The 23,538-nt window shown below is 39.2% G+C and overlaps 2 pseudogenes; both read left to right on the top strand.

Moving 5' to 3' along the window:
• Positions 1 to 6,851: 6,851 nt before the first annotated feature.
• On the top strand, positions 6,852 to 7,685 carry LOC149161295 (soluble inorganic pyrophosphatase 6, chloroplastic pseudogene; annotated as a pseudogene).
• A 74-nt stretch (positions 7,686 to 7,759) lies between these two features.
• LOC149161294 (soluble inorganic pyrophosphatase 6, chloroplastic pseudogene) lies at positions 7,760 to 12,205 on the top strand (annotated as a pseudogene).
• The last annotated feature ends 11,333 nt before the right edge of the window (positions 12,206 to 23,538 follow it).

Genomic DNA, 23,538 nt, shown 5'->3' with positions numbered 1-23,538 from the left:
TTTATGTTCTATATTTCTCAAAACCAGTTTAGTTTGTAAGTGCAAGTTTTCTAGAAAATACCCAGAATCGTGTTAAGTGTAACCATTGTAAGAGAAACGGTCATATGGAGAGTAAATGTTTCAACCTCCATCCTTGACACCATTGTGGCAAGAAAAATCATCTATCTAAGAAATGTTGAATGTAGAAGAAAACTAAAGTGACAATTAATTATGGCTAGATAAACCCTTGGAGATGGAATCTAGAAATGAAGAAACTGCATAAGTCCTAAATTCTACTTAAGATGGAGGTAAAGATAAAGTTTCTTGAAGAATTAAAAAGAAAAACTCTCCTACACCTTAAGGGGTGAAGTTCAAAAATAAAATGCAGATGATTGTCTCTCCTTTCAGCTCACAAAGGGGGGAAATGATAATGGAATTGGAAATGATTGCCAGAATAAATTTTTTGACAAAATCAATAAATTTTCTAGTGGGAATCAACAAATCGGCTAGTGGGCATTGTCAAAATTTCCAGTAGGAAAGCAATTGGGAATCTCAACTTCAACAAATATGCTAGTGGGTGTCATCAAAATTTTGTCAGTGGACAAGCAATTGGGAATCTGAACTTCAACAAATATGCCAGTGGGCATCATCAACATTTTGTCAGTGGACAAGCGATTGGGATGTTGATTGAGAGAATTTGTGGACATTCTTTTATTCACTTTGATGGTCATTAGACCAAGCATAGGACAGATGAATCATTTTTCACTCCAACTTGACATTTGATGGAGTTGTCAAGAAACTTTCAAGGATGTATTAGACTTTCAGTTGATTCATGTTTCTTGGTTTGTTCTCTTCATATTGGAGTTTTTTTCGGCATCCAATTTTCGCAGTTTTTTAGGCAGTTCTTCATTGAAGATCAACACAACAGTTTCAACATGAAGACTTGGAAATGGTACCAGGTTCTTACTTTGGACTTATGATTGGGGGTGGGGGGGGAGGGATTTTAACCTCACTCTCACATAAAACAATAAAAATTCCAAAATAATTAAAATTACAAAACTTGGATTAATTCCTACTTGTCTATTCTATAATGAGTCAGTTCCTCAAAATTGGGAGTTTGTTTAGGTCTAGTTGGTTGAGAGATTCTCTTCAACTAGTTAGTCTCCTAGATTAGTGTATGGTTGAGATATTCACTCAACCAAAGTGATTGTGTCCAAGATAAATGAGCTATCTTGAGACATACTCCTAATGTATTTATATATTATATGATTATATTTTTTAGAGTGTGAGATATACAATACATTGAGGCTCAGAAGCCTTTTCCGCCAAATTTTGTCTTTGATATTATTTTTTTTCTATTTAATTATCCTTTAATAGCAATATTTTAAGATGCTTTAGAGAATACATTTTTTAAAGATTCTACAATCTATCTTGTAAGATAAATGCTTAGAGAATACTTATTTTAATTTCCCTAGATTTCTCCTAGGGTTATTGGCCATCATTTTTTTTTCTAAGTTATACTAATTCTATTAATGAAAAAAAGCATCATACACTGAGGCCGAAGCCTGTACTTAACCATGCTAGAGGAAAGGCATCAACCAACAAAAGTCTAGATTTGAACTGCCCAAAAGGGAAACCAGTCCGTAACCAAAGAAGTTCATAAAATTAGCTTGCTGCCCACGCAGGGGAAACCAGCAAAGCATCCAGTTTTGTATCATTGTATCTAAGGAGACCAAAAAAAGAAAAACCAACTGAAGAGCTGAAAATTTTATATTTTTTCCCCAAAATCCCATTGAAAACAAAAAGCTAAAAAACATAGTCCCAATGAACCTGAGACACGTGGCATGCTGAGTGGCAGACGCATGGCACGCTGAGTGGCAGCAAGGTGGCAGACAAAGAGGCTGACAGATGGCATCGAGGTGGCAGGCTAGGGATGTGGCAGTGACGGAGGGTGCTCCTCCACGATGAAGCATCTGTACTCGTCCATGTCACCACTTTCCAGCGGTGAAGTCTCCGTGTCGCCAGCCTGCAACTCTGGGTGTTCTTCCTCGACGAGACAACAGTATTCGTCCATTACCCAGTTAGTTTGCGGAGCCTCGTTCACTTCCTTCCCTGCGCGTCTGGTCTGCTGCTCCTGGCTCCGCTCCTCTGCACCCTGAATGCTCGTCTGAGCCAGTTCTGGTTTGGCCTTGGTGTGGCTGCCCCCTGCTATGGTGCGCCCACCACCAGCAATGTTCGAGATCCTTTGGTTCAGCCACCTCCCATCGTTCCTTGCTCCTCAGTTGCCGTGATTCGTCCACCAGCCTCGGTGTCTTGTGCCTCAGAGCTCTGCTCTTCCTCGTGAAAGCATATGGTTATGGTGGTCATGATGAGGGGCTTGTTCAGGGTGGAGCGGAAGGTGAATTGGGCATTCTGGGAATGCAGTTGAGGAGTGGGTGGAGTGCCTCTAGGAGATGGGGTAGAAGTGGAGGGGAAGCTACTGGGAGGCGAGGCAGAGGCCACCGAGTGGAGGCGACCTCTTCCACTGCGCGTATTTGGGTAACGACCTAGGATTTGCTCAGCCAGAGAGGAAGTGGTATCTGAAGCAGGAGAGTGTTGGGGGCAACTCAGGCTCCCTCAATTCCCACCCCTATGGCTGCGCATCCTGTGTCGCACCATGCTGTCTGCAGGTGGATGCGAATTTCGTCCAGAATTGGGCACAATGGGATGCAGCGTCACAGTGGAGCTAGCGGACAATTCAACAGAGGGATGAGCAACCAGGGCCGAAGGGATGATAAATTGACAATCCAGGCTGTGGGTGAAGTGGATGCCTGAGCCAAAATCAATACAACAAAGGAGATTGCAGTGTCTCCCTATGGTTGTGCGGGAGCTGGGTGCAGTCACTGCATGAGGGCAGAGGCATTGCAGGGGCCGAGGTTGCAGGGGTGGATAGGCAGGAGCAGAGGTGATATTCTCCCGAGAATTCATGTTTGCCTTGAGCCGAGGTTGATGGCAGTTATCAAAATGGTGGCAGCGCTCACATAAGGTGCATTTATGGCGATTGTAAATGCCATTTTTGGACCACTGTGCCGCCCTGCGGGAGGCCATGTGGTCTCGCCACACGCCAACCCAGTTGGCGGCCACCTTACTATCCTCAATTGTCACCCGCATCCGGGAGGTTATTGGCCATCATTATTACTTAACAAATAATTATAATGAATAACTAGATTATATATATTCATTATAATTATTTGTTAAACACTAATGATGGCAAGAACCCTTGTGGATTCTACTAGTCTCAATTGCTTCAATAAATTCAATTATGTGATTATTTATTTTTTGTCATTCTCAAGAAGCCAATGAATAGGTCTCTTAATCAAATCATTTGAGGTGATATTTGTGTCAATGTTGAAACATCATTTGAACTATCTTACTTCCTATAATTATGATTTTCTAATTAAATCAAAATTGCATTTCATTGTTTTTTATAGGTAGGGACGAATTTTGGTTAGACAAGTCACTAATACATGAACGATGAGTGTATGTAGGAATCTCATAGCATAATAATATACAAAGCATAGGGATTTTGTATAAGAAATGAAAATCATACTGGGTTTCCTACTTCCTTGGTTAAAGAATTGAAAATAATTTGAAACTTGAGTTTGAACATCTAGTAGATGAATGGGTGGTGCTTGTTGTAATTTTCTTGGTATTTTTATTTTAGCTCGAGTAGAAAAAAAGCTAGATATCTACCTAACATATTAATAGGAGAGAAATCCAAGTTTGAATTACACCCAAAGTTGCAATAGCATAAGCTTAGCCTTATTCCTAGTCCCAAAACTTTGATAGATTGAACTAATACAACACAAGAATTTAAATAATAGAGAACGCTACCAAATATTATTAATCATATTCAAAAAATAATCAAAAAACTTATAAATGATGTACTTAATGTTCTTTCCCAAATACATACAAAGACATGGAGTTAATTGTCATGAAATCTCTTTTAGAACAATTTTACAGGGTTGTGTGTAATAGTAATCTATGCCACCACATATTTCACTAGCAGGAAACACTAGAGAAAATACGTGAGCTATACACGTGTATCCCCTCTGAAGTCATTTTATAGGTTATGTTGGTGATATGTATGTTATGGCTTTAGATCTTATATGTATGTTGGGATACATATGCTAGGGCTTACTCTACGTTTCAAACACTTTTTTTCATATGCTAGGGAATCCTCTAACTCTTACTTATATACCCCCACCTCCACCCCCAACAATACCTGTAACATTAGATCAATTAAGAAAATCCCTTCACCCACTTCATATGAATGGATATATTGACTTCATTTTCCATTATATTAAAACCATGACTATGAATGAACTTATTACACTATTGCCTAATTAATAAACCCCTCTTGGTATTGTACTAAATAATGAACTACACTACCCTAAGCTTTGTTAAGGAGCCATCCATGTACAAGTTTCTTACTAATTGGTGATTGATGTGCTACATGAATGAATTGTGCATATAATATATTGGTGACGGAATTTCTATTATATTATGTAGTGAATGTTGTAGCATTGAATATTAAGATCACTGGGAAGTATTTGATCACACTCAAAGATAAACTTTACAAATGAAATTGATAGGAGTCTTAGCTATCAATAATTTACTTTCATAATTGATTACTCATCCAATTGAAGTTTTTTCTTAATAAAATCCATGCAAAAATAAATGAAAAGGACAAAATATATGGAGAAGAATTTTACATCAAATCATACTCTTTGGGGAAAAAACTACTAATATTTGTTTCACACAGTAGAAGCAATAAGGACCAATTTTCATTTACATTCTATCCAAGCAAGTCATCTAAACATCATTCATTAAGCTCATATTTATATGTATTAGTGGTGAAAATGGATTGGATTACATCACAAAAACCATAATGATTTTATGATTCTATTTTGAGGAATACATGGTAGGTTATCAACTTTAGGAAATGATAGTTTTAATTCTACCATGGTTAAAGGCCTTCAATTGCTTTTGACTCTAGCTACTTTAAACGATGGTTTTGATTAATAATAATCTATGATGAAAAATAGAAGATTGACTCCACTTTATCTCCCAAATTGTAAGAAGAATTAAAAAAAAATATTTTGAATATTTTTGGTAAAAAAATACTAATAAGAAATAAAAAAAAAGAAAGAAAAAAAATGAATATTTTATATATTTTGGATTGAAATGATTGCAAAAAAAAAAAATTCTTCCATTGAATTTTTATTTGTAAGCTTGGTAGTACCTTTCTATTAATCATATGTAAAGCAGGTTATAGAATATATGTCCGATGGCCTCAGCCTGCTCGAAGGAAACCATGTCTGTTGGCCACCGATCAACATCATAAGCCATCCAAAACAAAAACAATTTGAGTATGTCCATCCAAGATTTATAAGCTACCATATCTATCACCCATTTATATTTACTACTAACAATGTAAATGTTATCCGACCATATCATAAAAACAAAAACCATCATAAACTTTCAGAAATATCATGACTTCTCGGTAGTCAATCATCAGACGATGCTACAGGGGTAGGGTCCTTTACACTCGACCTTGGAATTTCATTTTGTTGTAGACTTTGTATTTTTTTTTCCATGCGGCCAAGGCGAACATTCTGATGGTGCAGCTAGACCTATACTGACTGTATTTCCTGTTGAATGTCCTTGAGCCTCGACGCAGCTTGCTGGGTTTTCTTGGGGGCCTTCCAAATCTAGGTTTCTAACATGGATCTCACCAGTAAGCTCTTCATCACCCAATATAGCTGGAATAATTGTTTGAACATAGTCATCCTTCTACGAGTGTGTCCAGGGTCCATTACCAAAGGTGCCCAGTCCTCTATTGGAATCGGTTTTGCTGTCGCCTTGGCATTCAATTCTGCCTCCCATTTCGAAATTTTAGACTTCACTTGTGCCGGGGATCCAACACTATAAGAATTCAAGAGATTTTGCATGTTCTCCTCCCATGTTTTCCTACCTCTTCTACATTGGGGCTTACTAGACAAAGCCAACGGCTCTTTCCCTTTCCTACTATTCTGATTACTATCATTGTAGCGCCCACGCTTCCCCGTGCTATCCTCTTTCCTCACCATGTTGCCATAGACTAGGTCCCCCAATGACTGCAGTACCTCCCGTGCCCTCACCATAGCGAGAACTAGCAATGCAAGAGTCGGAGGAGTTTGCAGTTTAGGCAAACCTAAAAGGGTGGTGCACACAGATGGTTGATTAAAATCTTTCATAAAAATGAAGAATTTACCATCCATCTCTTTCCCGTGGGTGAAAATTTTGGTTCCACATTTCCTGTTATGAGGAATGAAAAAATAGAGAACCCTGACACCCTCAGCCTTTTCCTTTGGGCAGGCACAAGACCCGACTTTCACCATATCATTGAAATGGCTCGCATACATTACGCTACCCAAACTTTCTAACTGAACCCATGCCCATCCAAGCCTCACACGCCAAGAATTAAGTGAAGCATTTATAGAATTTGTTAGAGTCAGTATTGTCAGTCCTCTGTCAGAGATCATTTTGCTTTTCACATTTCATTTTTAGGTGTCTCGTTCGATTCACTCAGTTGCATTTCGCTAGGGACATGTCATTATCTGATGGAAGGACCTTATTGTTTATTTTTCTCATGTCATGTATCTGATGGCTTATGATTGATCATTAAAGTTCATCAGAATTCATCAAAATCAATGTTTCAGTCATTTATAGTCATGGATGGTCTTTGGTCAGCAAAGAGTCTTTTAGAGTTGTAGGTCCGAGGTTTTGTCGATTTAGTCTGCATGAGAGGTTCCAAATCAGTTTCCATTACAAGAGTTTAATCATTAGTAATGCTCAAGGATGATTCTTCTCCAAAACTTTATTTTGGAGAAGAAATTGTCAAATTAGTTGTTTGTAACAAGTGTATTTTTTAAAAAGTCTTCCGTCATGAACAATTTCAAATGCAGGCCTTGGTCACCTTATTATATTCAGCAGCTCTATACCTTGTAAGACAAACAGAAATCCATCATTCAGTTAATCAGAAACACGATGATATAAAATGCCCAAAGCAGAGTTGAGAGAATAAGCCACAAACTCTGGATTATAGAGTTTTCTTCTTTTGAGAACACTGGGAAGAAGATATCACCTTGGCATGATGTTGCAATTAGGAGATGGGGTTATCAATTTTGTGGTTAAAATACCAAAGGAAACAGGTGCAAAAATAGAAGTTGCAACTGAAGGTACATTTTACTACAAAAAGGGAAAACTTCCAATCAAGCAAAACACTAAAAAGGGCAAACTTCAATATTACCCATATAACATGAATTGGAACTATGGATTGCTTCCACGAACATGGGAAGATTCATCTCTTGCAAATGCAAAAGTTAAAGGAGCATTTGATGACAATGATCCAGTTAATGTAGTGAAGATTGGGGAAAGGCAGGCTAAAATTGGAAGAGTACCCAAAGTGAAGCCATTAGCTACTTTAGAAATGGTTGATGAAGGTGTATTGGATTGGAAAATTGTTGCTATTTCGGTTGATGATCCAAGGGCGCCACTTGTCAATGATGTTAACAACGTTGAGAAGCACTTTCCGGGCACATTAATTGCAATTCAAAACTGGTTTAGGGATTACAACAGATGGAAAACCAAGACTCTTTTTACAAGTCTGCACGGCGCATTAGGAGCAGGCGCGACGCGACGCATTGGGCGTTTTCCCATAGTGTATTTTTCCTCTGGCGTGGCGCACAGAATCGACATGGCACACTGGAGGTGGACGCGGCGCACAGAGTCCACAGGTATACTTTCTCATTACCTCAATGAAATTCTAAATTCTGTGACCCCTCTGCTCTAAGTAAATCAAATCATCTTAAGTTTCCATGGATCGATGTTTGGTGCGGAGAATGTCAGGAATCTCGTTAAGTTTATTGATGAAATCAAATGGATATGGATCACTGGCATTGAAAGTGATATTATTTTGATGGGACCGTGAACTGGGATCATTATAAGAATTGCGACTGCACAGATGAAATGTTGGCACTCTTATGCAATCCAATTCATGTCGTCGGTGGGCATCCTGGTCACCAAGTATCTTACAAACTGTTGAAAGTGGAGAACTGTTGACAAACAAATTTTCGTTATATTTTTCCTTCACTAAAGGCTAAGGCTTTGGTCAAAGGCATTTGTGTTAAAAAAAATTGGTTTTTATTCAAACAGGCAAAGGAAAAAGCGGAAAGTCAAACGTAGATAGGTTGGACTGCCTATGTTTGTCTTCAATTACGAGATCTACGCTACAGGTGTTGCCTCCTTTGTGGGTTATCAAACAGATTTCAAGTGTTATGCAGCTTTTGAAGATTATTTGGCTTTTGTTCTCTATCTTTAGTTTTTAGTTCCTGAGCTGTTGTAACAGCTCCATTATCTGTCGATCCATATTCTGACAAATTGGTCCTATTTATTAGATTGTAAAACATTTTGGAAGGAGAGTTCTGGGAGAAGTGTGGAGGAAAACTTCGCTGTACATTTTTTCACAGAGAATTAATGAAAGGTTGCAGCTCTGGTTCATGAGATTCCTGTGGTGTGAGTTTAGAAAATGTATTTTCTTTCTGTTTCATATGTATTTCGTTATGTTTCAAAGTTCATTAAAAATCATTTCCAGTTGAATGCTTTTAAGTAAGAAAGGTAGAATTCAGTTTACTTCTCTGCCTTGGGAAAGTTTTCACGTTCTATGTTTTCTTCTGTTGAAAAGGATTCATGTATTTATGCCCTTTTCACCCTCTTAACAATCTTTACACTTCATATTATTTCAAATCTAATTGCTAGACTTTCTGCCTGTCTTGCCTCACGAAATAATCTGTGTCTTTGATTTAACTTCCATGCTCATGTTGTTCGTTGGTCCCATACAACCCAGAAAACCCGGCCTATTAATCAAAATACTTCTTTTCTATTTATGTACTAGCCTAAAATCATTATCAATTTTGCATTTAGGTCGTCTCAGGCCCTATTTGACATCTTTTGCCGAGATAGACCCGGAGAGAGCCCTCTCCTATCCTCGTAGGGCTAGCTACGAGGCTGAGCTTGGTTCGATGTTACCTTGAATCATGCTTTCATTCAGCCTAAGGCAGATTCGAGCACTAACATAGTGGCGACCATACTGGGGAAGGAATGGTCTAGCGGGTAAACGTGACACTTAACTTGTAGACTATCTTGCCCCAGTACATGTATCAAGTTTAGATCTAATCGTTGATGGTGGGCAACTGTCAGACACTGCAAGGCTGAAAACATTCACCTGGCGACTCCGTTCACTGAAAAATCCCGAGATCAATGCTTCATGGTGACTTCACTGGAGATCAATAGCTTTCAGATTTTCAAGATGGACCGGGTTGCAAGAAGATACGCTCCCATGAGCCGAGGTCACATCCCAGGTTTTCCAAATAAGATGCCCAAGGTAGATTGGCTTCAAAATTTGCCTATGTTCAGAAATGTGGAAGGTAATGATGTTGCTCTTCATTTGGTGAAATTTCACATTATGTGCATAAATTAAAGATCAATTTTCCTGAAGACTGTTTGATGAAAATGTTTATGGCTACTCTGGAAGATGAAGCCCGATCTTTGAAAAGTATAAAGACTCTTATCCATCCTTGATTTTAGTTCAGAACTGTTGTAGCCATGTTCACAGTTTTATTGAAAATCTTGAGAATTTCTATGGAGATAATGAGTTGATGGACAAAGAAATCCTGGAAGCATTGTATGAAAACCCATTTCAACAGCACACAGAAAACTTAGAGGATACTTATGAAGATCAGCAGGTTGAAGATTGTTATATGGCTGAAAATGATGAAGGAGAATGTTTTGTTTTAGATCTGTCCATCGAAGAAGACAACATGCAGGGAAGTCAAGTTTCAGTTTCAGAATGTGATAATGTCCAGTCAGCTATTTTAGATCCAAATTCAGATCGTGATGACCAAGAATACCTTGTGCTGAATCCCATAAAGGAGAACTCTGCTATTGAGATCACCTGGAATGCAGAAGACACAGTTATGGATCCAAATGTTCTCAGTTCATTAGAACACAGCCTTCATGTAATCCAATCAGTTTATACAACACAAGATGAGATTTTCGTTCAAGTAAGTGAAAAAGTTTCTCTTGATGAATTTATGGTAGATGATAGAAATGATAGTGTTAGGTTTCAAGAATCAGCTGAATTTTCTTTTCTTATGATTGATGACTGTAATGAGAATCTGGCTGTCATATCATATGAAAACGACCTACATTATATTCAGGCTACAGAAAAACAAAACATTCAAGACTGCCTTTTAGATTCTTCTTCATATGTTTCGTGTTTTGAAATGTCTTTCCAAGAAGAGATCTGCTCATCTACTTGTTCAGAATTTTTTGAGGACCAGAAACAAACTTTTACTGAAGAAAGATTAGAAGCAGGAGAAAAAGACACCTTGTTCCTTCAGTAGGAGGTAAATCTTCATGTTTCTCAAGATCCACTGGCAAATCTGTTGCAGTCAGCAGTGAAGGTGATTATTGCAGTATTCAGTGACGAAGGAGATCATGGTCAATTATATTTTTGGATGCCCAGTTATCAGTATTTATTATTGACCAGGAGATCTAATCGGGAGAATCAGTCAGGAAGGCATCTGCTTGATTGGTTACATTGGAAGGCCCACTATACATAATTTTACATATTTCATCAGTATGCAGGTGGTTGTCATCATGATTTCAATCTTGATGGACCACTGTCTTTTTTCAAAAAGCTTTGTAAATTCTTGTCTTAAGTCACTCATGAGTCATTTGTGTTTGGTTTGTTAGAGTCAAGTATTTTTATTTTAGTTTCGAAAGTCAATCAGTTTGAGTCGGATTTTCAGTCAATAAATCAGTTAGCAGTCTTGTGTCGATTTGTCGAATAATGGACTCCATAGCCCAATGGATGTAGGCACTGTTTGCTCTCCCAAAGATCTGTTGTTATTGGCACCTCCAGGGAGCTACCATCCCCATTAGAGCCAATGTTAGAGTCGGTCTTGTCAGTCCTCTGTCAGAGATCATTTCGCTTTTCACATTTCATTTTTAGGTGTCTCGTTCGATTAACTCAGTTGCATTTCGCTAGGGACATGTCATTATCTGATGGAAGGGCCTTATTGTTTATTTTTCTCATGTCATGTATCTGTTGGCTTATGATTGATCATTAAAGTTCATCAGAATTCATCAAAATCAATGTTTCAGTCATTTATAGTCATGGATGGTCTTCGGTCAGCAAAGAGTCTTTTAGAGTTGTAGGTCCAGGGTTTTGTCGATTTAGGCTGCATGAGAGGTTCCAAATCAGTTTCCATTACAAGAGTTTCATCATCAGTAATGCTCAAGGATGATTCTTCTCCAAAACTCTGTTTTGGAGAAGAAATTGTCAAATTAATTGTTTGTAATAAGTATATTTTTTAAAAAGTATTCCGTCATGAAGAATTTCAAATGCAGGCCTTGGTCACCTTATTATCTTCAGCAGCTCTATACCCTGTAAGACAAACAGAAATCCATCATTCAGTTAATCAGAAACACGATGATATAAAATGCCCAAAACAGAGTTGAGAGAATAAGCCACAAACTCTAGATTACAGAGTTTTCTTCTTTTGAGAACACTGGGAAGAAGATATCACCTTGGCATGATGTTGCAATTAGGAGATGGGGTTATCAATTTTGTGGTTAAAATACCAAAGGAAACAGGTGCAAAAATAGAAGTTGCAACTGAAGATACATTTTACTGCAAAAAGGGCAAACTTCCAATCAAGCAAAACACTAAAAAGGGCAAACTTCGATATTACCCATATAACATGAAATTGGAACTATGGATTGCTTCCACGAACATGGGAAGATTCATCTCTTGCAAATGCAAAAGTTAAAGGAGCATTTGATGACAATGATCCAGTTAATGTAGTGAAGATTGGGGAAAGGCAGGCTAAAATTGGAAGAGTACCCAAAGTGAAGCCATTAGCTGCTTTAGCAATGGTTGATGAAGGTGTATTGGATTGGAAAATTGTTGCTATTTCGGTTGATGATCCAAGGGCACCACTTGTCAATGATGTCAACAACGTTGAGAAGCACTTTCTGGGCACATTAACTGCAATTCGAAACTGGTTTAGGGATTACAACAGATGGAAAACCAAGACTCTGTTTACAAGTCTGCACGGTGCATTGGGAGCAGGCGTGACGTGACGCATTGGGTGTTTTCCCATAGTGTATTTTTCCTCTAGCGTAGCGCACTGGAGGTGGATGCGGTGCACAGAGTCCACAGGTAGATTTTCTCATTACCTCAACGAAATTCTAAATTTCGTGACCCCTCTGCTCTAAGTAAATCAAATCATCTTAAGTTTCCATGGATCGATGTTTAGTGTGGAGAATGTCGGGAATCTCGTTAAGTTTATTGATGAAAGCAAATGGATATGGATCACTGGCATTGAAAGCGATATTATTTTGATGGGACCGTGAACTGGGATCATTATAAGAACTACGACTGCACAGATGAAATGTTGGCACTCTTATGCAATCCAATTCATGTCGCCTGTGGGCGCCCTGGTCACCAAGTATCTTACAAACTGTTGAAAGCGGAGAACTGTTGACAAACAAATTTTCGTTGTATTTTTCCTTCACTAAAGGCTAAGGCTTTGGTCAAAGGCATTTGTGTTAAAAAAATTTGGTTTTTATTCAAACAGGGAAAGGAAAAAGTGGAAAGTCAAACGTAGATAGGTTGGACTACCTATGTTTGTCTTCAGTTACGAGATCTACGCTACAGGTGTTGCCTCCTTCGTGGGTTATCAAACAGATTTCAAGTGTTACAGAACTTTTGAAGATTATTTGGCTTTTTTTCTCTATCTTTAGTTTTTAGTTTTTGAGCTGTTGTAATAGCTCCTCTGCCTGTCGATCCATATTATGACAAATTGTTCCTATTTATTAGATTGTAAAACATTTTGTAAGGGAGAGTTCTGGGAGAAGTGTGGAGGAAAACTTCGCTGTACAGTTTTTTCACAGAGAATTAATGAAAGGTTGCAGCTTTGGTTCATGAGATTCCTGTGGTGTGAGTTTAGCAAATGTATTTTCTTTCTGTTTCATATGTATTTCGTTATGTTTCACAGTTCATTAAAAATCATTTCCAGTTGAATGCTTTTAAGTAAGAAAGGTAGAATTCAGTTTACTGCTCTGCCTTGGGAAAGTTTTCACGTTCTATGTTTTCTTCTGTTGAAAAGGATTCATGTATTTATGCCCTTTTCACCCTCTTAACAATATTTCCACTTCATATTATTTCAAATCTAATTGCTAGACTTTCTGCCTGTCTTGCCTCATGAAATAATTTGTGTCTTTGATTTAACTTCTCTGCTCATGTTGTTCCTTGGTCCCATACAGCCCAGAAAACCTAGCCTATTAATCAAAATACTTCTTTCCTATTTATTTACTAGCATAAAATCATTATCAGTTTTGCATTTAGGTCGTCTCAGGCCCTATTTGACATCTTTTGTCGAGATAGACCCGGAGAGAGCCCTCTCTTGTCCTCGTAGGGCTAGCTACGAGGCTGAGCTTGGTTTGATGTTACCTTGAATCCTAGTTTCCTTCAGCCTAAGGAAGATTCAAGCACTAACAGAATTAACAGAACGGGTGCTAGTTATTGACCCCGACTCCCCATACATGCCCCTTTGGGCCGAAATATTTCTAAAAAATGTCAAACTCTCTGACCAACCTGAAACCTATCCAGACCTCAGACACTTAGATTTAAATGATTCATTAACTAAATTTACAGAAAGAGTAATAGACCCCAACTCCCCATACATGCCCATCTGGGCCAGTACATTTCCATAAAATATTGAAATCGGCATACCAGATGCTAACAATGAAAGACTTAACCCAATCCCAATTAACCCATGCAATAACATCACCAAACCCTGCCATTTCAGCTTCATTCCTTGCAGCAAGATCACCATTTCATGGTATAAGAAGGCCTGGGATACATACTAGTATCTTGCCTTGTCGTCACGTCGTTGACGTCGCCTTGGGTGCTCAACCTATGTCGTAGGTCTCCAATCCCATGAGTAACCTTTACCACCACACAACATCTCCAGAGGTGAAACTACAATAACTTTTGCATGCAAAAAGCCAGACTTACCACTTGTAAAACCAATGCTACCAGGACCGAGGTTTGATCTGCCACTTGGTTACGGGCTGTCAGGTCCTTCAATGCCTTGAGCGTGTGGAGGAATTGGGTGGGCTGCCCAGTTTCCTTGTCCCATAACCGTTTAATCATTACTTCGATCCTCGTGCATGTCTCTCCTCCCGTCACACCCCGATCTGGGGCCCTCATTGTCACTCATGTCTCTTTTTAGAATCTCCAACAGGGCTGCCATCCCTTCACCTTGGGTTACCCTATCCTTGGATACGTCCAGATCCTTTCTAGGGTTATTGCACCCCCAATTAGCCAGAAAATCAGCAGCAGCATTACCTGAGTGTGAGTACATGTACAAGAATTATGTATTCTACGTCTGAGATAAGGTCTCCTATTTCCTGGATTAATCTCGTTGTTCTCTAGCTCTTACTTATCTTTTCCTAGTGTGTTCCTTGATGAATCTTCTTTATGGTGTCTATCACCAGGGTGGAATCTCCTTCAACAACCAGTTTTTGTATTCGTTCCCTTCTTGTGATTAACAATCCATGTTTAACTGCATTGAATTCTGCATCATTATTACTCGCAATGCCACAGTCCAATGCAAATAGTCGAACTACCCGCCCCTGGTGGCCTCTAAAGATGCCTCTGAATCCTGCCTCTCCATGGTTACTTTTGGATGCACCATCAAAGTTCATTTTTATGAACTCCTCTAGGGGGCATATAATTTTCGAGCGTGATTGGATGGGGGGAGTTATTACTTTCCATGAATAAGGCGCTAGCATCTGCAGAGTAAAATTGAGCATTGTCAGGATAGAGGTTTCCTGAGTAGGGACTTTCCAATCATCTAGGTACCATTTCTCTGGAAGGATGGTTTCTCATATGTTTTGGTTGATTACCTGCCAGACATCTATCTCAGTCTGTTTTTTATCTTTGAATACCCTCTGATTCCTTTCTTTCCACACTGCCCAAAGGAGAAATCCAATAGAGATGGCCTGGGCTCTATTGAGGATAGAGATTTAATATACTCTTTTCCTCCATATTTCAATTGTAGCCTTGATGCTTGAACGATCTTGGTTTGAATGGCCGAAGAGGTTTTCATGATTCTACCAAAGATGATTGCTAAAGGGGCATAAATTTAAGAGGTGCTCCATAGTTTCCGACTGTGATACACACATGCTACATGTTGAAGGACCTTGAACACCTTGTTTTTGTATTTGGTCCCATGTGAGGGCTCATCCATGACTAACTAGCCAGAGGAAGAATTCTACCTTTGGCCATAGTTTCCCCAACCATAGTCTACCCCATATGGGTGGAAAATAATGATGTTGGTGTTCTGCTTTCAGTTGATATCCTTCCTGTATTGTAAACATTCCTTTATTTTTATATCCCCATCTAAGGATATCTGTGCCTTCAAAAATCAGTATCCTTATGGAGTTGACATCCTTGTCATATGATACCCATTGGGGAGAATCTGGAGCATTGGGCCAATGTTGTCTTCTTTTCCACTGTCACCAGGTTGATCTGGCATCTAAGTCCCAAAACTTATTCACTGTCAGGTTTTCAAATTGGTTAGGGAATAGGAATATCTCAGCAAGGTCTTGATGACTAAATAACTTTTCCCTCTGTTGCCATGCATCCTGCTAAAACAATGCTTTGTCTCCCCCCGATCTCCCAGAAGCTTTGACTACATATCAGGTCCTAGTTTTCTGCTGCTAGGTTCCATATTGTAGATCCTCTTGGTGTACCCTGTGTTCTCAATCTCCATTCCATAGATGGTGGTATTCTGTATTTTCTTTCCCAGGTCAACTTCCACAGGTCATTTCCTCCCTGAATCTATCTCCACCATAGCTTTGCTCCCATGACCTGATTGAGAGTATAGGGATCTCTGAGACCCTGACCCCCTGCCAGTCTGGGTTTGGTTAAACAATTCCAAGATAGGAGGGCCCATTTATTGGCTTTCTCTGCCCCTTGCCAAAGGAATCTCTTGAAAATATTTGTCATTTCAGTGCAAGCAGTTTTGGGTGCAAAAAGTCCTGATAGTTGATATATGGGGATCGATTACAACACTGATTTTAGGATAATTACTCTACTCTCCATGTTGAGGGCCCGAAATGACCAGATTTGAAGGTGGGCTTGTAGACGATCAAGAAGAGTCTTCCATCTTGAAACTCTGAGAGAGTTGAAGCTGAGGGGAATACCCAAGAATTTTGAGGGTAGGGAGCCAATACGAAAACCCAATATTCTGGCCATAAAGGATTGAGACTGAACAATGGTGTTTAAGAAAAAAATATCTGACTTTTCTTTATTAATCTGAGTTCTTGAGGCTTGCATGAAGTCTTGAAGAATGATCAAGAGGGATCTTGCCTCTTTGAGAGTGGCTTGGTAGAACATCATGATGTCATCAACAAACTGTTGATGTGTTAAGGGGAGATCATCCACCCGCATCCGCTACCCTTTGAATTGACCTTCTTGAACCTTCACTTTTATATATCTCCCCAGACCTTCCGCTGCCATAATAAATAGAAAAGGGGAGATCGGGTCTCCTTGTCTGAGCCCCTGAGAGGCATTGAAAGTCTGATCAGGGGAGCCATTGAGGAGGATAGAGAACACCAGAGAGGATATAAGGGAGGATATCCACTGAATCCATCTAGGGTCAAAGCCAAAGGCTTGAAGGATACGCATAAGGGAAGTCCAACACAGATGGTCATAGGCTTTAGATAGATCCAACTTAATAATCATGCCTTTTGATCAGATGCTTTTGAGGGATTGGATGCCTTCTTGAGTTGTAACTATACCATCCAGTATTTGGCGACCCTTGACAAAGTTGGTCTGCTACGGGGATACTAAAGTCGGGAGAATTGATTTAAGCCAATTCACCATGATTGTAGAGAGGATTTTATAGATAACATTACATAAGGATATAGGCCTGAAGCCTTGAGGCTCTTTAGAATGTTCATTTTTATGGATTAAATCTATAAAATTAGAGTTGACGGCTGGATGTACCTTCCTTGACCTTCTGGATTCTTCTACCACCTCTAGGATGTATTAGCTCAGAATTGACTAGGCTGCCTGGAAGAATTTTTGGCCAAACCTTCACTAGTATAAAATGATGAAATTAATGACTAGGTGACTAAAAACGTTAGTCACCGAAGCTTTTCCAAGTGAAATACTACCAAAAATGAGCAATCTTAAGTGATTAACTAAAAATGACTAACATTAATGACTAAATTAGTCTTCGGTTAAAATATATGACTAGCTAATAAGTAATACAACTAAAAATGACTAACGTGAATGACTAATTTAGTCTAGTAACATAAATATGACTACTTAACAAGTAATATAATAGTACAAATTAGTCGTTTATGTTAGTCATTTTAATTATGTCACTTCAGCAATCTAAACTTACGAGTGATAGGAGATTCAAAAGTTGTTATAGATTGGCTGAAAGGTTATACTTCCTTAAATACTTGTTTACTACATCAATGGACTATTAGAGTTATGGGGTTGATTAGAACCTTCAGGGTTATACCCTTTGATCACATTCACAGGGAATTACATTAAAACATTGATAAATGATCCAAAATGGGAGTGGGCTTATAGCTGGGTCAAATACATTATGAAGAATACCTACGAGGAGAAGTGTTGAGTAATTAGTAGAGGACAAATTTCCTTTAGTTGAAGACTTAACTTTTCATGCATATCTACATTTTTTATTATCAGGTTCATATCCATTGAAATTAGGATACTAGTTTTTAACTTGGATACCATGTTGTTTATCTAGTTTGAACATACATTATGAACATAGCAGTACTAGACTCTTATGAAATTATTTTGAATCCTATGGGGATTTTGATATTGCTCGAACATTAGATGTTGAACATATTACAATAACATGTCATTCAGGTAAAGAAAATTTAGTATATGTTAGATGATGTAAATTACATCTTTGCATTAATATTAATACAAAAATGATGTCTTTTTCTTATTGGGAATTTTTTTTTATGCCATTTCCCACCACCTAAGTTATTAGACATAATTTACGTAGGAATACACGCAACTACAAGAATCTTTGCTTAGATGCTAAATATTGTTTGATTTCATAACAATGATGATCATTATTTATCTTCTTAGTACCATATGTCAATGTTGGACTTCCATGATGGCTCTATGATGGTTGGGATTCCTCATAATAAGCATGTGAACCCCTAGGTGTGCACACAACTTGTTGAATGTGAATATGGGCTTTGAAACTTGGTAGGCATAATGTTTTCTGTGTTGTATGAAAGATTGTTGAGGTTTCAAGACATTACCTTGAATCCTACAAGAACATTGTGCCACCCCTTAAACCCTATGTTAAACACTCCATGCTTTGGTATTGATGTGTAAAAATAAATTTCATGAAAAATATATATTTATAATTTATACAAAAACATACATCAAATACATGTAATTATGCTAAAATTATACAAGATATCCAATTATGATTTTCCTCATAAAAACATCAAATACATATAACTAGCCTAGATCCATCTCAACCCTGAATCTATCAAGCGCTGAGAGGGATCCAATCTCCCGAGGTGAAAACCTCTTTTTTTAGTGCAAAACTTGAGGAAAGGTGTGCACCTCGAGACATTTGATCCCTCTCAATGCTTGATAGATCTGGGGTTAATATGGATCTAGGTTGGTTATATAATACTATATAATATCTATTTTTGTATTTATGTGTCTCTTTCTTATTCTCTATCTCTATTTAACCCCCAAACATGCACACACTCTCTCCATATCTATCTCTGTCTCTCCCCCTCCCTCTTCCTCTCTTCCTCTCTCTCTCTCTCTCCCTCTCTCTCTTCCCTCCCACTCTCCTCTCTCTCTCTACACCTTTCTCCCCTTATTTGTTTCTTCTTCCTTCCCTCTCTCTCTCCCTCTCCCTCTCCATCTCTCTCTCCTTCTCTCTCTTGATTCCTCTCTCCCCATTTCTCTCCCACCTCCCTCTATCTCTCCCCCCATCTCTCTCCCTCTCTCTCTCTCTCTCTCTTCCTTCCAAATCTCTCTCTCTCCAACTCTATCATTATCTCCCTTTCTCTTCCCTTATCTCTCGCCCCTCCATCTATGTGTCTCCCCCTTTCTCTCTTCCCCTTCTATCCCTATCTCTCTCTTCCCTCCTCTCTCTCCCTCTCTCGCCATCTTCTTTCACCACCAGAATCGATCCCGTAGATCTCCCACTGAACAAGGTCTACCACAGCCCGAGAAAAACCCCTCAGCAACAAAGGCATCCCCTTGAAGCCAAAACGACTTTGATACCAAATGTAGGTTTTAACCCCGTACAGAAATTACCTGCATACGAATTCTAAAACAAAGAAAATAAACAACGCGAGAGCATAACACATAAAACACATAAACACACAGATTTTCCCCTGGATCCCAAAACCGAGACTACCAGCTTGATTTTTCATTATGTTCCTTTCAATGTTACAATACATATTTATACATGCAGAAGCATCCAATACCATGGACCGAAAACCATCATGTCTAAAACCATGGACCAAAAACCATCACATCCAAAACCATGCACAAAACCATAAGTAGGTCCGCCCAACCTAATATAGGGTCCAAAAAAAAATTTTCCCAGGGCATTGCCTACCCCCGTCAAACCCACTAGACAGGGGGTTTTACCGCCCCCCTGTGACTCCCCCGCTGCACAATCGGTGCAACGAAGGGGGAGGGACTAAGCCCCCGATTAACTATGATGGATAATCGTTGAAAGAATATAACACAACCCAACATTCTCCCACTTGTTGTTTTCTTTCCACAGAGGGCCATAGGAGAGCTTAGTCAATTATCCACCCCTGAAATGCCCATTGTTTCTCTACACCAAGAGAACTTCTCAGAGCTCACATATTTTTTCAATGTCTGCAGTATTCTTCAAAGTGTCCACCTTTACCAGCAACACCTTTTTGTCTTCTATCATATCCCTCACAAAGTGATATTGGACATCAATGTGCTATGTCTTTGAATGATAAGCAGGGTTCTTGGCCAAGAAAATTGCACTTTGGCTATCACAGTCTATCCTTATAGCTCCCTGTACTAACCCCATACTTGAACACAATCTCTGCAACCAAACTACTTCCTTGCTTGCATGAGTGGCTGTCATGTATTATGCCTCTGTAGTTGATAATGCCACTACAGATTGTTTCTTACTCATCCAGTTGACTGCACCTCCAAATAGGTTAAACACATACCCACTTGCAGATCTTCTTTGATCTAGATCTCCAGCCCAGTCTGCATCAACAAAGCCATGGATATCCAAAACTCTGTCCAATCCTGGTCTTCCTTGGTAGCACAAACCATAATCACTAGTGCCACACAAATACCTGAAAACCCGCTTCACTGTTGTCCAATGTTCCTTTCTTGGTTTTGACATAAACCTGCTCAATACTCCCATTGCATGTGCAATGTCTGGTCTAGTACAAACCATTGCATACATCAGGCTACTGAATGCACTTGCATATGGAACATGGGACATATCCTCTTCCTCTTCTTATGTCTTGGGACACTGTTCAACAAATAACTTCACACCTACTGGAATAGGAACCTTCACCGGTTTACTATCCTGCATATTAAACCTCTGCAAAATTGTTTCGACATGCTTCCTCTGGTTTAATCAGAGCTTCCTCTTTGCCTGATCTCTTTTAATTTCCATGCCAAAAATATAGTTTGCAGCACCAAGATCTTTCCTGTCGAATTTGGAGGACAATTGGGTCTTCAAATCCTGGATAATTTCTTTGTCATTTCCAACCAGCAACATGGCATCCACATACAAGACCACATAAATAACACGGTTTCCAATTAACTTAAAATACACAGTGATATACTTTGCTTATGGTGAAGCTAGGTCCCTGTATAAATGTATCAAATTTCTGATACCACATCCTTGGCGACTGTTTTAACCCATACAGAGACTTCTTTAACTTGCATACCAGTTCTTTCTTACCCTTCACCGCAAAGCCTTCAGGTTGCTTCATGTAGATCTCCTCTTCCCGATCCCCATGAAGAAATGTTGTCTTCACATCCATCTATTCTACCTCAAAATCAAAAGCAACAACAACAGATAAAAGTAATCTAATAGAAGCTACCTTGGCAACAGGAGAAAAAATATCACCAAAATCAATTCCTGGCACCTGGGAATAACCTTTTGCTACCAATAGAGCTTTGTATTTCTCCACCTTTCCTTCTATATTTGTCTTCTTCTTGAACACCCATTTGCTGCCAATGGGTTTCCTTCCCGTCGGCAACTCCACCAGATTCCATGCCTCATTTTTGTGCAAAGATGCCATTTCATCAACCATGGCCTCTTTCCAGACTTTTCCATCCTCTGAATCTACTGCTTCCTTCACAGTTCTGGGATCATCATCAGTAATAGATAAATAAAAATTTGAACAGAAAGTAGATGGACTATCCCTTTCTGGCTGCCTTCTTTCTCGAACTGATCTTCTCACACCTGGAGTTTGTGGCTCTTCATCTTTTGATTCCTCCTCTGATGTAGATTATGATTCTTCCTCCTTAAGCTCAAACTCTATCTTCTCAAGTTCCTTTGGTTGGACTTCATGTTTAATAACATCTTTCACCTCTCTGAACACCACATCTCGGCTATACACAACCTTCCTTGTTACTGGGTACCAAAGCTTATAACCCTTTAAACCATCCTATACCCAATAACGATACACTTTTCAGATTTACTATCCAACTTGGTTCTTTTCTCCTTTGGAACATGTACATATGCATAACATCCAAATACCCTCAGATGTGAAAGAGATGGTTTCTTACCAGTCCATATCTCTTGTGGAGTCTTATCCTCCAACGCTGATGAAGGTGATTTGTTGACCAGGTAACATGTTGTCTCCACCGCCTCTGCCCAGAATTCCTGTCCTAACCCAGCACCACTAAGCATGCTTCTTGCCCTTTCCATCAACGTCTTGTTTGTTATTTCTGAAACTCCATTTTTCTGAAGTGTGTATGGAGTAGTCTTCTGTGGTGCTATACCACACTTCTTACAGAATTCTTCTAATTCCTTGCTGCAAAACTCTCCACCGTTATCTGACCTCAACACCTTTATCTTCTTCTCTGTCTAGTTTTCCACTAGAGCCTTAAATTCTTTAAACCTGTCAAAGACTTCAGATTTCTTCTTAAGGAAATATATCCATGTATTCCTTAAGAAGTCATCTATAAATGATACATAGTACATAGACTTACCTATTGATGGAACCTTCACAGGTCCGAACACATCAATGTGCACAAGCTCTAATATCTGTTTCGCCCTCTTACCACCACAGGGAAGACTCACCCAATTCTGCTTCCCATATACACAATTTTCACAGAAATCAAAATCCAGAGAGCTATTACTCATACCTTCTACCATACCTTTACCATGAAGTATTCGAAGGCCCTTCTCTCCAATATGTCCAATCCTTTGATGCCACAACATGGTCTTCTCTCCAGAGGCCACTAGATTTTCTGTTCCACTTTCAGGAACCACAGAACTGTTGCACCCATCAACAACAGTGCTACCTTGCATCTTGTACAGAGTTCCAATTTGAACTCCCCACATCAATACCAGTTCTCCCCGAACCATCTTGCAGGTATCCCTCTCGAACACTATTTTAACACCTACATCATCCAGCTTGCTTACAGAAATTAGTTTTTTGGCCAATGCAGGAATATGCAAAACACCCGGAAGTGTTATAACCCTTTCACCTTGCAACTTCAACTTTACTTTTCCACAACCAAAAATTCTAGCCTTCCTGTCATTCCCCAAGAAGAAATCACCACCATCATATTTCTTATACTCGCAGAACCACTCTCTATGGGGAGTGAAGTGAAAGGATGCACCTGAGTCAATCAACCATGCCTCACGATCTACATGTGTACTTGAAGAGGCCAAGTACACATCCCCACCTTCATCTGAGGTGGTTTTCGCCTCTGCAAAAGGAGAATCATCAGATCCCTTTCCTTTGTTAGGAGCTTTAGATTTACAGTCCTTTTGTAGTGCCCTTCGTTTCCTCATTTCCAGCACACCACCTTTACAGGTTTTCCAGGAGATTTAGATCTCCCACTCGATGACTTATTTTTGTTTCTATTCTGGGATCGTCCTCATACAGACAAGGCATCGCCATTCTGGCTCTCCATATTTTTCCGTCTCATCTCCTCCGTCAGTAAGGATGAGACTATTTCATGAAACTGCAAGGCAGTTGCATTGCTACCAATTGCAATAACCAGACTATCCCACGAATCTGGTAGAGAACACAACAAACTGATGCACTAATCTTCATCTAAAATTTTAATATCAATAGATAATAATTGACTTACCACAATATTAAATGCGTTCATATTCTCTA

This window comes from Pinus tabuliformis, chromosome 5_2 (assembly GCF_031772625.1).
Source record: "Pinus tabuliformis cultivar Carrire ecotype Pingquan chromosome 5_2, CPIR1, whole genome shotgun sequence".
NCBI classification, from domain to species: domain Eukaryota; kingdom Viridiplantae; phylum Streptophyta; class Pinopsida; order Pinales; family Pinaceae; genus Pinus; species Pinus tabuliformis.
This window is presented reverse-complemented; position numbering and strand designations above follow the sequence as displayed.